Source organism: Macaca mulatta, chromosome 11 (assembly GCF_049350105.2).
Source record: "Macaca mulatta isolate MMU2019108-1 chromosome 11, T2T-MMU8v2.0, whole genome shotgun sequence".
Taxonomy (NCBI): domain Eukaryota; kingdom Metazoa; phylum Chordata; class Mammalia; order Primates; family Cercopithecidae; genus Macaca; species Macaca mulatta.
Window position 1 is genome coordinate 87417428 of NC_133416.1, and position 14909 is coordinate 87432336.

The window sequence follows — 14909 nt, forward strand, 5'->3', positions numbered from 1 at the left end:
AGACTTCCAGTATTATGTTGAATAAGAGTGATGAGAGTGGGCATCCTTGTCTTGTTCCACTCTCAGTGGGATTAGGTCCAGCTTTTGCCCATTTGGAATGATGTTGGCTGTGGGTTTGTCATAGATGGCTGTTAATGTTTTGAGATATGTTCCTCTGATGCCTAACTTTTAGAGGATTTTTAATATGAAGGGATGTCGGAATTTATTCAAAGCTTTTTCCTGCATCTGTTAAGATGATCACATGGTTTTTGTTTTTAGTTCTGTTTATGTGATGAATCACATTTATTGATTTGTGTATGTTGGACCAACCTGTCATTCCAGGAATAAAGTCTACTTGATTGTGGTGGGTTAGCTTTTTGATGTGCTGCTAGATTCAGTTTGCTAGTATTTTGTTGAGGATTTTTGTGTCTATGTTAATCAGGGATGTTGGCCTGAAATTTTCTTTTTTCATTGTATCTCTGCCAGATTTTGGTATTTCTTTAACTCATTCTTAACTTTTACTATTTATAGGTAATGGGTTAGTTCTTAAACGTTCTGTGCCTCTGTTTCCTCATCTATAAAATGAGAAAAATAACTGTGAAAGTACTTCTGAGGATTAAATAAACATATACAAAAGGCTTAGATAGTGTTTAATATAAAGTGAGTGTTCAATAAATGTTAGCCATTTTTATTGTTATTAATTTGGTTTGGTGAATATAAATATAACACATTAAACCATAACTGGGTTATACATTTTTTATGGTTATAACAATAAAAAGATATTATGCTTAATTCTAGAAATGCTATTTTGATGATATGCGTTGGTAAATTCCAGGCTTTATGTATCTGATAAAATCCTTAAAATTTCTTACATTGAATGCATTTGGATTACCTGCATACTCAAATTTTAGACATTACTGATCACAGATTTACATTTCTAAATGAAAAATGTGAGCTTTAGAAAGAAGTTTCACAAGAATAAACAAAATAACATCTTTTCCTCCAGCAAACTAACCTATGAGTAATGCATTTTTTTCTGGATATGACTTTTGTGTTATTAGAGGTTTGTATGTGATTCTGTTATTTAAGCCTAAGTCAAGAAAACAGACTATCTTACATTTTATATTAGTTCTGTTAAATAAAAAATGAACAGTAAAATCTGTAGCTTTTTGAACTTAAGCAAGGTTCTTGCTTATGTTTTACGTCATTGGATTTTCCTGTTGGTACCTGTCTTGGCTTCCTTTATGAATGATTTTAAGTTTCTTAAAGAATAAATACCTAGCAATGGATTTGGCAGTCATGTAATTACAGCGGATGGTAAGTTGCCTGTAGGTTTTTTTTTTTTTTTTTTTTTTTTAATCTTGTGATGTTTGGATTATTTTTGGAGCCTAAGGAAGGCACACTAATGAATATACTTTCTCTAAGTATCCTCTTTGAACAAGCCTGTTTTAGCTAACAATTTAATATTAGAATCCTTTCATCCCCTGAGGTTTAGAGTATAAATTTAGAGACTTAGAAAAGTAGATAACAATTTAGAAATTTGAACGCATAAACAAATACACCTTTCAGGTTGATTTTATATCAAATGCTCATTTTCCTTGATATTTAGGTGCCTCCGACACTCCTTTAAGTTACCTCCACCCTTGACTTTCTGGATATTATGAGTCTTTCAGTCTCTCTCTGGTTTCTTCTTTGTCTTGTGTTGTCTTTTCCTCTTATATAAGTCCCCACTCAGAGATGACTGATTTGGTTCCTTCAGAGCAAAGAGCAAGTTTTGCTCATCCACGTTTCACAAGGGAGGAGCACCATGCTGGGCACATAGTTTCTCACTGAATGTTTATTGAACTGGACATCTGTTTGTGGTTCTCTACCCCTTTTTCCTGGTGCTTGATGTGTTCATCCACTTCTAAAATCTTAGCCACACCTACACACTGATGAGTTCCAAATTGATATGTACAGCTCTGCCCCTTAATTTCTTGGCTATATTTCTGACTCAAGTTCATCCTCACAATAATATACTATTTCTTTCTATTTATCTTTCTGAGACTCATATTGTTATCATATCATTGCTTCTTAAGAACTACGACTTCCAATGGCCTCCAGTGGCTTCCAATATTGTCATAAAGTCAAACCTCCTACACCAGTCTTTACAAGGGTTCTGTCAACTCCATCCCTCATCTATGTCTTTTCTCAGTGTACTCTCTGTATCTGATTTCCTCTGCTCCCTCAAAGTCATAGTTTCAGCTCACACTTATCTGTCCTGTTCTTTTATCCTATTGTGTTTATAGTCATCACATCAAAATTAAGCAGCTCATTATATTCTGATTATTTTTATGTACTAATCTAGATTGTGTATTATTTTATGTCAGAACTATGTGGTATACTTCTGGATTCTTCATGGAACTAGCACAATTATGGCTGAATTATGAAGCTAAAAAATCACTTGTATGACTTTTTTTCAACAGTCTCCACTTGACAATAGAGACCACAAGCTTAAACATTATTTTTTAGTTCTAGCAATCTAACACTTGTGATAAATGCATACACAGGCTTTCAATGTGAAGTTTTTAGAACAGCACTTCTTAAACCTTAGTGTGCATGCACATCACCTAGGGAAATTGTTAAAATATGAATTCTGTTTTCATAGGACTGCAGTAGGGTTTTGGGTTCTACCTTTTCTTGCCTTTTCTGTTTTTAAATTATACTTTAAGTTCTGGGATACATGTGCAGAACGTGCAGATTTGTTACATAGGTATACATGTGCCATGGTGGTTTGCTACACCCATCAACCCATCATTTAGGTTTTAAGCACCCCCACGTGTTAGGTATTTGTCTTAATGCTCTCCCTCCATTTGCCCCCCTCACCCCCTGACAGGCCCCAGTGTTTCATGTTCCCCTCCCTGTGTCTATGTGTTCTCATTGTTCAACTCCCACTTATGAGCGAGAACGTGCAGTGTTTGGTTTTCTGTTTCTGCATTAGTTTGCTGAGAATGATGGTTTCCAGCTTCATCTATGTCCCAGCAAAGGACATGAACTCATCCTTTTTTATGGCTGCATAGTAATGCATGGTGTATATGTGCCACATTTTATTTGTCCAGTCTATCATTGATGGGCATTTGGGTTGGCTCCAAGTCTTTTCTATTGTGACTAGTGCTGCAATAAACATATGTGTGCATATGTGTTTAGAGTAGAATAATTTATAAATCTTTGGGTATATACTCAGTAATGAGATTGCTGGGTCAAGCGGTATTTCTGGTTCTAGATCCTTGAGGAATAGCCACACTGTCTTCCACAATGGTTGAACTAATTTACACTCCCACCAACAGTGTAAAAGCGTTCCTATTTCTCCACATCCTCTCCAGCATCTGTTGTTTCCTGACTTTTTAATGATCACCATTTTAATTGGTGTGAGATGATATCTCATTGTGGTTTTCATTTGCGTTTCTTTAATGACCAGTGATGATGAGCTTTTTTTCATATGTTTGTGGGCTGCATAAATGTCTTCTTTTGAGAAGTGTCTGTTCATATCCTTTGGCCACTTTTTGGTGGGGTTGTTTGGTTTTTTTCTTGTAAATTTGTTTAAGTTCCTTGTAGATTCTGGATATTAGACCTTTGTCAGAAGGATAGATTGCAAAAATTTTCTCCCATTTTGTAGGTTGCCTGTTCACTCTGATGGTAGTTTCTTTTGCTGTGCAGAGTTCTTGAATTTAACTAGATACCATTTGTCAATTTTAGCTTTTGTTGCCATTGCTTTTGGTGTTTTAGTCATGAAGCCTTTGTTCATGCCCATGTCCTGAATGGAATTACCTAGGTTTTCTTCTAGGGTTTTTATGGTTTTAGGTCTTATGTTTAAGTCTTTAATCCATCTTGAATTAATTTTTGTATAAGGTGTAAGGAATGGGTCCAGTTTTAGTTTTCTGCATATGGCTAACCAGTTTTCCCAACACCATTTATTTAATAGGGAATCCTTTCCCTATTACTTGTTTTTTTGACAAGTAATTTTTTGCCAGATTTGTCAAAGATCAGGTGGTTGTGGATGTGTGGCATTATTTCCAAGGCCTCTGTTCTGTTCTATTGGTCTATATATCTGTTTTGGTACCAGTAGCATGCTGTTTTGGTTACTGTAGCCTTGTAGTATAGTTTGAAGTCAGATAGCATGATGCCTCTAGCTTTGTTCTTTTTGCTTAGTATTTTCTTGGCTATATGGGCTCTTTTTTGGTTCCATATAAAATTTAAAGTAGTTTTTTCTAATTTTGTGAAGAAAGTTAATGGTAGCTTGATGGGAATAGCATTGAATCTATAAATTACTTTGGGCAGTATGGCCATTTTCACAATATTGATTATTCATATCTATGAGCATGGAATCTTTTTCTATTTGTATGTGTCCTCTCTTATTTCTTTGAGCAGTGGTTTGTAGTTCTTGAAGAGGTTCTTCACATACCTTGTAAGTTGTATTTTATTTCCTAGGTATTTTATTTTCTTTGTAGCAATTATGAATGCAAGTTCACTCATAATTTGGTTCTCTGTTTTTCTATTTTTTGTGTATAAGAATGCTTGTGATTTTTGCACATTGATTTTGCATCCTGAGACTTTGCTGAAGTTACTTATCAGCTTAAGGAGTTTTTGGCTGAGATGATGGGGTTTTCTAAATATACAATTATGTCATCTGCAAACCGAGACAATTTGACGTTCTCTCTTACTATTTGAATGCCCTTTATTTCCTTCTCTTGCCTGATTGCCCTGGCCAGAACTTCCAATACTATGTTGAATAGGAATGGTGAGAGAGGGCGTCCTTGTCTTGTGCTGGTTTTCAAAGGGAATGCTTCCAGTTTTGCCCATTCAGTATGATACTGGCTATGGGTTTGTCATAAATAGCATTTATTATTTTGAGATATGTTCCATAAATACCTAAACTATTGAGTGTTTTTAGCATGAAGGGATGTTTAATTTTATTGAAGGCTTTTTCTGCAGCTATTGAAATAATCTTGTGGTTTTGTCATTGGTTCTGTTTATGTGATGGATTACATTTATTGGTTTGTGTATGTTGAACCAGCTTTGCATCTCAGGGATGAAGCCAACTTGATCGTGGTGGATAAGCTTTTTGATGTGCTGCTGGGTTCAGTTTCCCAGTATTTTATTGAGGATTTTCGCATTGATGTTCATCAGGGATGTTGGCTTGAAATTTTCTTTTTTTTGTTGTGTCTCTGCCAGGCTTTGGTATCAGGATGATGCTGGCCACATAAAATGAGTTAGGGAGGAGTCCCTCTTCTTCTTTTGTTTGGAATAGTTTCAGAAGGAATGGTACCAGCTCCTCTTTGTAACTCTGGTAGAATTGGGCTGCGAATCCATCTGGTCCTGGGCTTCTTTTTGTTGGCAGGCTATTAATTACTGCCTCAGTTTCAGAACTTGTTATTGGTCTATTCAGGGATTTGACTTCTTCCTGCTTTAGTCTTGGGAGGGTGTATGTGTCCAGGAATTTATCCATTTATTCTAGATTTTCTAGTTTATTTGGTAGAAATGTTTAAAATAGTCTCTGAAGGTAGTTTGTATTTCTGTGGGATCAGTGGTGATCTCCCCTTTATAGTTTTTTATTGTGTCTCTATGCAAATAAACTAGAAAATCTTCTCTCTTTTCTTCTTTATTAGTCTGGCTAGTGGTCTATTTTGTTAATCTTTTCAAAAAACCAGCTCCTGGATTCACTGATTTTTTGAAGGGTTTTTCGTGTCTCTGTCTCCCTGAGTTCTGCTCTGATCTTAGTTATTTCTTGACGTCTGTTAGCTTTTGAATTTGTTTGCTCTTGCTTCTCTAGTTCTTTAAATTTTGATGTTAGGGTGTCGATTGTAGATCATTCCCGCTTTCTGATGTGGACATTTAGATTTTTAGGGGCATTTATACATTTGCCTGTAAACACTGCTTTGGCTGTGTCCCAGAGAATCTGGTATGTTGTGTCTTTGTTCTCATTGGTTTCAAAGAACTTATTTATTTCTGCCTTCATTTCGTTATTTACCTAGTAGTCATTCAGGAGCAGGTTGTTTAGTTTCCATGTAGTCGTGCAGTTTTGATTGAGTTTCTTAATCCTGAGTTCTAATTTGATTGCACTGTGTTCTGAGAGAGTTTGTTATGAATTCCCTTTTTTTTTTTTTTTTTTTGCATTTGCTGAGGAGTGTTTTACTTCCAATTGTGGTCAATTTTAGAATAAGTGTGATGTGGTGCTGAGAAGAATGTATATTCTGTTCATTTGGGGTGAAGAATTCTGTAGATGTCTATTAGGTTTGCTTGGTCCAGAGCTGAGTTCAAGTCCTGAATATCTTTGTTAATTTTCTGTCTTGTTAATATGTCTAGTATTGACAGTGGTGTGTTAAAGTCTCCCACAATTATTGTTTGGGACTCTAAATCTCTTTGTTCATCTCTAGGAACTTACTTTATGAATCTGAGTGCTCCAGTATTGGGTGTGTATGTATTTAGGATTGTTAGCTCTTCTTGTTACATTGATCCCTTTACCATTAAGTAATAATACCCTTCTTTGTCTTTTTTGATCTTTGTTGGTTTAAAGTCTGTTTTATCAGAGATTTGGATTGCAACCCCTGCTTTTTTTTTGCTTTCCATTTGCCTGGTAAATATTCCTCCATCCCTTTATTTTGAGCCTATGTGTGTCTTTGCACATAAGATGGGTCTCCTGAATACAGCACACCGATGGGTCTTGACTCTATCCAGTTTCCCAGTCTGTGTCTTTTAATTGGGACATTTAGTCCATTTACATTTAAAGTTAATATTGTTAGCTCTGAATTTGATCCTGTCATCATGATGCTAGCTGGTTATTTTGCACATTAGTTGATGCAGTTTCTTCATCATATGTCTTTATATTTTGGTATGTTTTTGCAGTCTGGTACCGGTTTTGCCTTTCCATATTTAGTGCTTCCTTCAGGAACTCATGTATGACAGGCCTGGTGGTGACAAAATCCCTCAGTATTTGCTTGTCTGTAAAAGATTTTAATTCTCCTTCGTGTATGAAGTTTAGTTTGGCTGGATATGAAACTCTGGGTTGAAAATTCTTTTCTTTAAGAATGTTGAATATTGCCCCCCACCCCACTCTCTTCTAGTTTGTAGGGTTTCTGCAGAGAGATCTGCTGTTAGTCTGATGGGCTTCCCTTTGTGGCTAACCCAACTTTTCTCTCTGGCTACCCTTAACAATTTTTCCTTCATTTCAACCTTGGAGAATCTGACGATTATGTATCTTGGGGTTATTCTTCTCGAAGAGTATCTTAGTGGTGTTCTCTGTATTTCTTGAATTTGAATGTTGGCCTGTCTTGCTAGGTTGGGGAAGTTCTCCTGGATAATATCCTGAAGTGTGTTTCCCAACGTGGTTCCATTCTCCCCGTCACTTTCAGCTACATCAATAAGTCATAGGCTTGGTCTTTTTTCACATAGTCCCATATTTCTTGTAGGCTTTGTTCCTTTTCATTCTTTTTTCTCTAATCTTGTCTTCATCCTTTGTTTCATTAAGTCGATAATCAATCTCGGATACCTTTCTTCTGCTTGATTCATTTGGCTGTTGATCCTTTTGTGTGCTTCACAAAGTTCTCGTGTTGTGTCTTTCAGCTTCATCAGGTCATTTATGTTCTTCTCTAAACTGGTTATTCTAGTTAGCAGTTCCTGTAACCTTTTATCAAGGTTCTTAGCTTCTTTGCTTCTTTGCATTGGGTTAGGACATACTCTTTTAGCTCTGAAGAGCTTGTTCCTAGCTACCTTCTGAAGCCTACTTCTGTCAATTCATCAAACTCATTCTCTGTCCAGTTTTGTGCCCTTTTCTGAGAGGAGCTGTGATCATTTGGAGGAGAAGCAGCATTCTGGTTTTTGGAATTTTCAGCATTTTTGTGCTGCTTTTTCCTCTTCCTCGTGGATTTATCTACCTTTGATCTTTGATGCTGATGGCCTTTGGATGGGGATTTTGTGTGGGTGTCCTTTTTGTTGATGTTGATGTTATCACTTTCTGTTTGTTAGTTTTCCATCTAACAGTCAGGGCTCTCTTCTGCAGGTCTGCTGGCGTTTCTTGGAGTTTTACTCCAGACCCTGCTTGCCTGGCCTGGGTATCACCTGTGGAGCCTGCAGAACAGCAAAGATTGCTGCCTGCTCCTTCCTCTGGAAACTTCATCCCAGAAGGGCACCCACATGATGCCAGTCAGCTCTCCTGTATGAGGTGTCTGTCGACCCCTACTAGGAAGTGTCTCTCAGTCAGGAGGCACTTGAGGAGGCAGTCTGTCTGTTAGCGGAGCTTGAGCGCTCTGCTGCAAGATCTGCTGCTCTTTTCAGAGCTGGCAGGCACAAACGTTTAAGTCTGCTGAAGCTGTGCCCACAGCTGCCCCTTCCCCCAGGTGCTCTGTTCCAGGGAGATGGGAGTTTTGTCTATCAGCCCCCTGACTGTGGCTGCTGCCTTTCTTTCAGAGATGCCCAGCCCAGTGAGGAGGAATCCAGAGAGGTAGTCTGGCCACAGCTACTTTGCCATGCTGTGGTGTGTTCCGCCCAGTCTGAATTTCCCAGTGACTTTCTTAACACTGTGAGGGGAAAACCATCTACTCAAGCCTCAGTAATGGCAGATGCCCCTCCGCCAGCCAAGGTTGATCATCATAGGTTAACTTCAGACTGCTGTGCTGGCAGTGAGAATTTCAAGCCAGTGGTTCTTAGTTTGCTGGGCTCCATGGAGGTGGGACCCGCTAAGTGAGCCCGCTTGGCTTCCTGGCTTCAGACCCCTTTCCAGGGAAGTGAACAGTTTTGTCTTGCTGAGGTTCCAGGTATCTCTGGGGAATGAAAAAAAAAAAAACGCCTGCAGCTAGCTTGGGGTCTGCCCAAATAGCTGCCCAGTTTTGAACTTGAAACCCAGCCCTGGTGTTGTAGGCACACAAGGGAATCTCCTGGTCTGTGGGTTGCAAAAACCATGAGAAAATTGTAGTATCTGGGCTGGATAGCACAGCCCCTCATGGCTTCCCTTGGCTAGGGGAGGGAGTTCCCTGGTTCCCTGGCCCCTTGCATTTCCTGGGTGAGGCCACGCCCCACTCTGCTCCTGCTCGCCTTCTGTGGGCTGCACCCACTGTCTAACCAGTCCCAGTGAGGTGAACCAGGTAACTCAGTTGGAAATGCAGAAATCACCCACCTTCTGCTTTGGTCTCGCTGGGAGCTGCAGACCAGAGCTGTTCCTATTCTGCCATCTTGCCAAATCCCCCAGGTTCTGCCTTTTCAATAAGCTACTAGATAGTGCTGATGCTCCATGTCTATGGACCATATTTTGAGTAGTAAGAATGTAGAACATTTCACTTTCTTAACAACCTGATTTTAATTGTTTTTGAAATTATTCTCTTCTTCTGCATAGTCAAATTTAAGTTACATTCAGAACAAAGAAAGTTTCATTGACAATATAATGTCAAACATTAAATGTTCCCACTGTATATATCATTACTGTTAAAGATATTTGTTTATGGTATCATTTTAAGTAGTAAGACAAAGATTCTATGAAACTTTTTCATTTTGTATATGGAAAAAATATTTGCACATTTCTACCAAAAGCATTAAAAGTCTTATTCATGTGTCAGCATCTCTACAAACATTCTCCAATGTATGGTGGTGATCTTTGTTCACATTATTATTTCATTCATTTAATAAAACAATTTTAGAGGCCTATTAAATATAAAGCATGCCAGTAAAGACATATCTACTATGTATACTCCATGTAAAGTATATGCTCCAGATTTCTCTAAGAAAATTCTAAGGTTTTGATGGTGGCGATAGTACGTTATATTTCTTATTATTCTTTCCAAGTCATTTTGCAGAATGCTGGGCATTTGGTGAACTCAGTAACTACTTATTAGTGTTTTCTCCTGTTACCCTTATTTTCTTTTGTAGTAGAGAAAACATAACATTTATCATTGTAGTTTCAAATAGTGATTGTGTAGAAAATACTTCAAGTAGAGTATTTGTCTTAACTCTGAGTCTTGGCAAGAGGAAAGTATATTCTTGTGTTTGTGTTTAATTGTAGAGAAATAATAACAACTAAGAAATAATGGACAAGGCCACAATCTAATAAAAGATGTACCATAGTTTCTTTTCAAATGATATTCTTTTTCTCTCTCTAGTTCTTCATTTCTTTTTTTTTTTTAATACTTAAAGTTCTAGGGTACATGTGCACAACGTGCAGGTTTGTTACATATGTATACTTGTGCCATGTTGTAGTTCCTCATTTCTATGAAAGACAAATCATAACAGGACCAATTTACTTGCAAAATAAGTTTTAATTGTAATATGTATGGCTTGATTATTTGCATAAAGTACAGGAAGAATAATTATTGTTCATATAGGCTCTTTTATGTTGACTTTGTTGTAACTTTTTCATAATCTCAGGTTAGACCTTTTAAAAACCTCTTGAGGTTAGCCAAGCTAAGGATTTATCTGTGCCTGCAAATACCTATATGAATTGGATTAATTTCTCTCTTCTTGAGGTTCCAGAATAACTTGGGGTTTCTAGTCCTGTCAGAAAGTGATGTGTTTCACTTACTACAGGTCACAAACATTGTAAAGGAATTGCATAAACAAGGTGCTAGGCCAGTCTGTACAAGAGGCTTTGGTCAGCTCTATAATGTCAACTTAAATTCCCCAAAGCAGTCCAGTCATATCTGTAAATATTCCATCCTAGTCAAAGCCATGGTAAAATAACCAGCGTCTCCAACTGTGTCCTGTTACAGCAGAAAATAGATTCTTATTGAACTTATGCAAATAGCTATATTGCCATACTTTAAGAATACTCACAAATAATTTTCAAATTCTGGAGAAATCAGATGTTAAGAAATATGCCTCAAATTTTGCTCACAAGAGCATGCTTTACTCAATTTATTTTAAGCCATAAATGGCTCAAAAGAAAGGTTTTCTTTTATTTTTCTTTCTTTCTTTCTTTTCTTTTTTTTTTTGAGATGGAGTTTCACTCTTATTGCCCCTACTGGAGTGCAATGGTGCAATCTTTGCTCACCACAACCTCCACCTTCTAGGTACAAACAATTCTCCTGCCTCAACCTCCCAAGTAGCTGGGATTACAGGCATGCACCATCACGCCCAGCTAATTTTGTACTTTTAGTAAAGATGGGGTTTCTCCATGTTGGTCAGGCTAGTCTCGAATTCCTGACCTCAGGAGATCAGCCTGCCTTGGCCTCCCAAAGTGCTGGCATTACAGGCATGAGCCACCGCACCCGGCAGAATTGTTTTCTTGACTTTAGAAAACAAAACAATAAGAAGCCCAATGTTTCAAACAAAAAAGTCATAGGAAAATATTTCTGCCTTCTATTATTTCAGTCCCATGCTGTTAACTCCTGTTCTGCCCAGTATTGGGCCAGCAATCCTCACGAACACATCTGCTTTCCAATGAGAATCCCAGAAGTTTTCTCTCTAGTCTAATGACACAGTCTCCAGAGTAATAAGAAACCTGCCTTCAAGAGCACCTGTCAGAGTCCTTTCCACAAACTTCCCTAAGGAAGCAAGTTGTGGACTGCAGCTGATTATAAAGTGCTTTCTGAGAAGAATCAAAGTAAAACAATAATTGTCTGTGCATGACAAAAGTCTTAGAATAGCAATGGTTAAAGACACAATAGACAAGGAAATTTGATTACTTCTGTGGCATACAATCATTTAACGTAATAGTCATAATTATTCCTGATAACATAGATTAAGACATACAAGAATTATATGAATCTCATATAATTTTGGAACATACATTATTGACACATTCATATAAAAATAACTCAAAGAAAGTTAAACACCATTTCGTATTTGACAATGATTCTGGTATAATTTTAATGTACCAATGAAGATTAATATGTCTGTCTCGGACTTCAGGAGCCCTAATATCCAAAAAGTTAGTTTGAGGCCAAAAGACTGAATTTAGAATTTGGAAAGGTTATCAAATATCAAAGACTTAAAACACTTGATATTGCAAAATAGAGTCACAGATCACTGTAAAATTAGTCATTTATTTAATCAAAGTGATAATTCAAATATTTTAAAAAGCAATAACCTTTACTCTTTGGTAGAGAGGAGACTCAGTTTCCCAAATAATCTTAAAACTTAATAAAGATGGTTAAAAAGGTAAATTTAATCTATCTCTCTCTTCTCTCTTTTTTTGTTGCCATATACTCAAAAGGTAAATAAAAATCTTTTACTATCTCTTAATATTACACAAAAATCTTGTTCAAAAGAGAAAAACAAATTTTACCTTTGCATTGTGCATTATTAACACTAAAGTTAATTTTAAAAAATACATCCAATTTTAATTAGTTTGATCACAAGGTAAGATCTTCATAAACTTTTTGTAACCTTTTACAATATTTACCATTCTTTTTTCCAACTTTTTATGTGTTCTAACAAGAACCTCATGAAGGTGTCAACTGAAGGGTGGTTTTGTCTCCAGGCAGCAGAGAGTCATGGTTGACCTGATGTCATTCTTGCAACTTGGACAATCTCTGTGGGACTGCCCTATTTTCTGCTTACTCAGGCCAGCGTGTCTAACTTTCTTTTCCATGTCTTTTCTCTACTTTTTCTTCAGTTCAGTCATCCTTTCTACTTCCTCATATGTTCAGCTTGTTTTTACCTGGTCAGCTCCCGCTGTTCCTTACATCCTTTACGTGTTTATTCACCTTCAGATCTTACTGCAAAACGTTAAAAAAAAAAAGTCGGTATTTTCTGGTTCAAATTTGAGAGAGAATTGAATAGAGTATAGTTCGTTTTTTCTGCCAGCATTGAAGTCTCTTTGCCCATAAATGAATGTGCTGCTTTGGGACATAAACCATGGCTGCCTGAGGCTATGGTATCAGCAGAGACTTTGTGTGGGATAATTACCCTTAAAAGGCTGGGGCTATGACAGGTGCTGAGACTGACATGTCAAGTATAATTATATATGTCCTTGAAAGGTGCTGAGTTTCTGTTTCAGAGTCATTTTGGGGCATATTCTGTATTAAAGCTTTTAGTACCTGAGAATAAAGGGTTTTGAGGAGCCCATGTGGCACATTGATATTGACCTTTTTCCTCCAGCTTTGTTATCATTATTACTGTGTTGCTTAGCAACTCTGCGGCATTATTTCTAAACCTAATATTAACTTGAAATATGTCAGAAATGGAAAGTATAGAAATGTGACTTTTAGGTATAGTGCTATTGTTTCCAATTACTGTCAGCATAACATGCTATTATAAGACAAACCATATAGATAGAATATTTCTTGACATTTCAGATTTAATATAAAGGATAAAACTAACATTGAGGTACTTTAATTAATAGTAATAAAATATAATGGCAATAGAAAGCCTTTCAATCAGCTTTTCACATCCCTTAATCTAAATAACTTTTCCCAAGAGGAAGAGCAAAGCAAAACCCTAAATTATGTATTTTTACTTCTTTGAAAATTATGCAGAAAGGCAGGAAAGTATGACATTATTTTTTTTTGAGTAGTACAATGCCATAATCATCATAATGACCCTTATTATTCCACTTTTCAAAATTTAGGCAATGCTTTGCAAAAGGATTGTTTAAAAAGCAGCAAAAGCTCCCAGCATCTATGAAGGAAAAATGGGTTACAGAGGGACACATTAATTACTCCATCAATACCATTCATTAAAAACCTATCCTCTAGTCACTATAACACTTATTAACAAGGCAGAACGAATTTAGCCAAAATAAGAGATGAATTGAGCTAGTTTTCATATTGCCAGTGTTGTGAAAAACTAAGTGTGGAGAATTTACATCAAGAACTCTATGATCATCAGGCAAGGTGACTTACACCTCTAATCCCAGCACTTTGGGGGGCTAAAATGAATGGCTCACTTGAGCCAGTAGTTTGAGACCAGCCTGGGCAACATAGTGACACCCTGCCTCTACAAAAAAATTTTAAAAATTGGTCACGTGTAGTGGCACACACCTGTAGTCTCCCAGCTACTCAGAGGCCAAGGTGGAAGAATTGTTTGAGCCTGGAAAATTGAGGCTGCAGTGAACCATGATCATGCCACTGCACTCCAGCAGCCTGGGTGACAGGGCAAGACCTCATCTGAAAAAAAAGAAAAAAGAAAAAGAAAAAACAAACTGTATGATTGCCAATTTTTTTTTTTTTTTTTTTTTTTTTTTTTTTTTAGACAGAGTCTCACTCTGTCACCCAGGCTGGAGTGCTGGAGTGCAGTGGCATGGTCTCAGCTTACTGCAACTTCAGCCTCCCAGGTTCAGGCAATTCTCTTGCCTCAGCCTCCCAAGTAGCTGGGACTATAGGCACGTGCCACCATGCCTAGCTAATTTTTGCATTTTTAGTAGAGACCGCGTTTTGCCATGTTGGCCAGACTGACCTCTTGAACTCCTGACCTCAAGTGATCTGCCCGCCTTGGCCTCCCAAGGTGCTGGGATTACAGGCATGAGCCACCGTGCATGGCCTATGATTGCCAAACATTTAATGACTTTTTCTTACTATAAAAGTAAACGCTGACCCATATATCTCAAAATGGAAAAGATTCAGGAAATATGTGTGGGCCTTTGAAAACTGAACATTGAATCCAAGGAGAAATGTCACATTTCTTCCTTTCCTTTTAATGAAATCTCTACTGTCCACTATTAGTGAAAGGGCTCTTCAAACAGTAGCTTTTAACTTTGGGGGAGATTAAGACCACTTTGAAAATCTGACAAGAAGCATGTACTTTCTTCCTAGAAAAATGGTAAGTATATGAATTGATGAATATGTTAGTTTTATTTAATTATTTCACATTATATACATATAACATCCCTTTGTATCTCATAAATATGTACAATTATAACTTGCCAATTAAAACTTTTAAAGAACCAGATACAAACAATATTTTAGAATGAAATTTCCAGAGTCAGTGCAACTGAAGAAACCTATCCATTCAACTGGGGGAGAAAATTA

The 14909-nt window shown here is 37.1% G+C and overlaps 1 protein-coding gene across 1 annotated transcript in view; it reads left to right on the forward strand.

The window, feature by feature from the left end:
* OTOGL (otogelin like) overlaps positions 1 to 14909 on the forward strand; it is a 165707-nt gene that overhangs the window by 68745 nt on the left and 82053 nt on the right. The gene's annotated exons all lie outside the window — the stretch shown is intronic.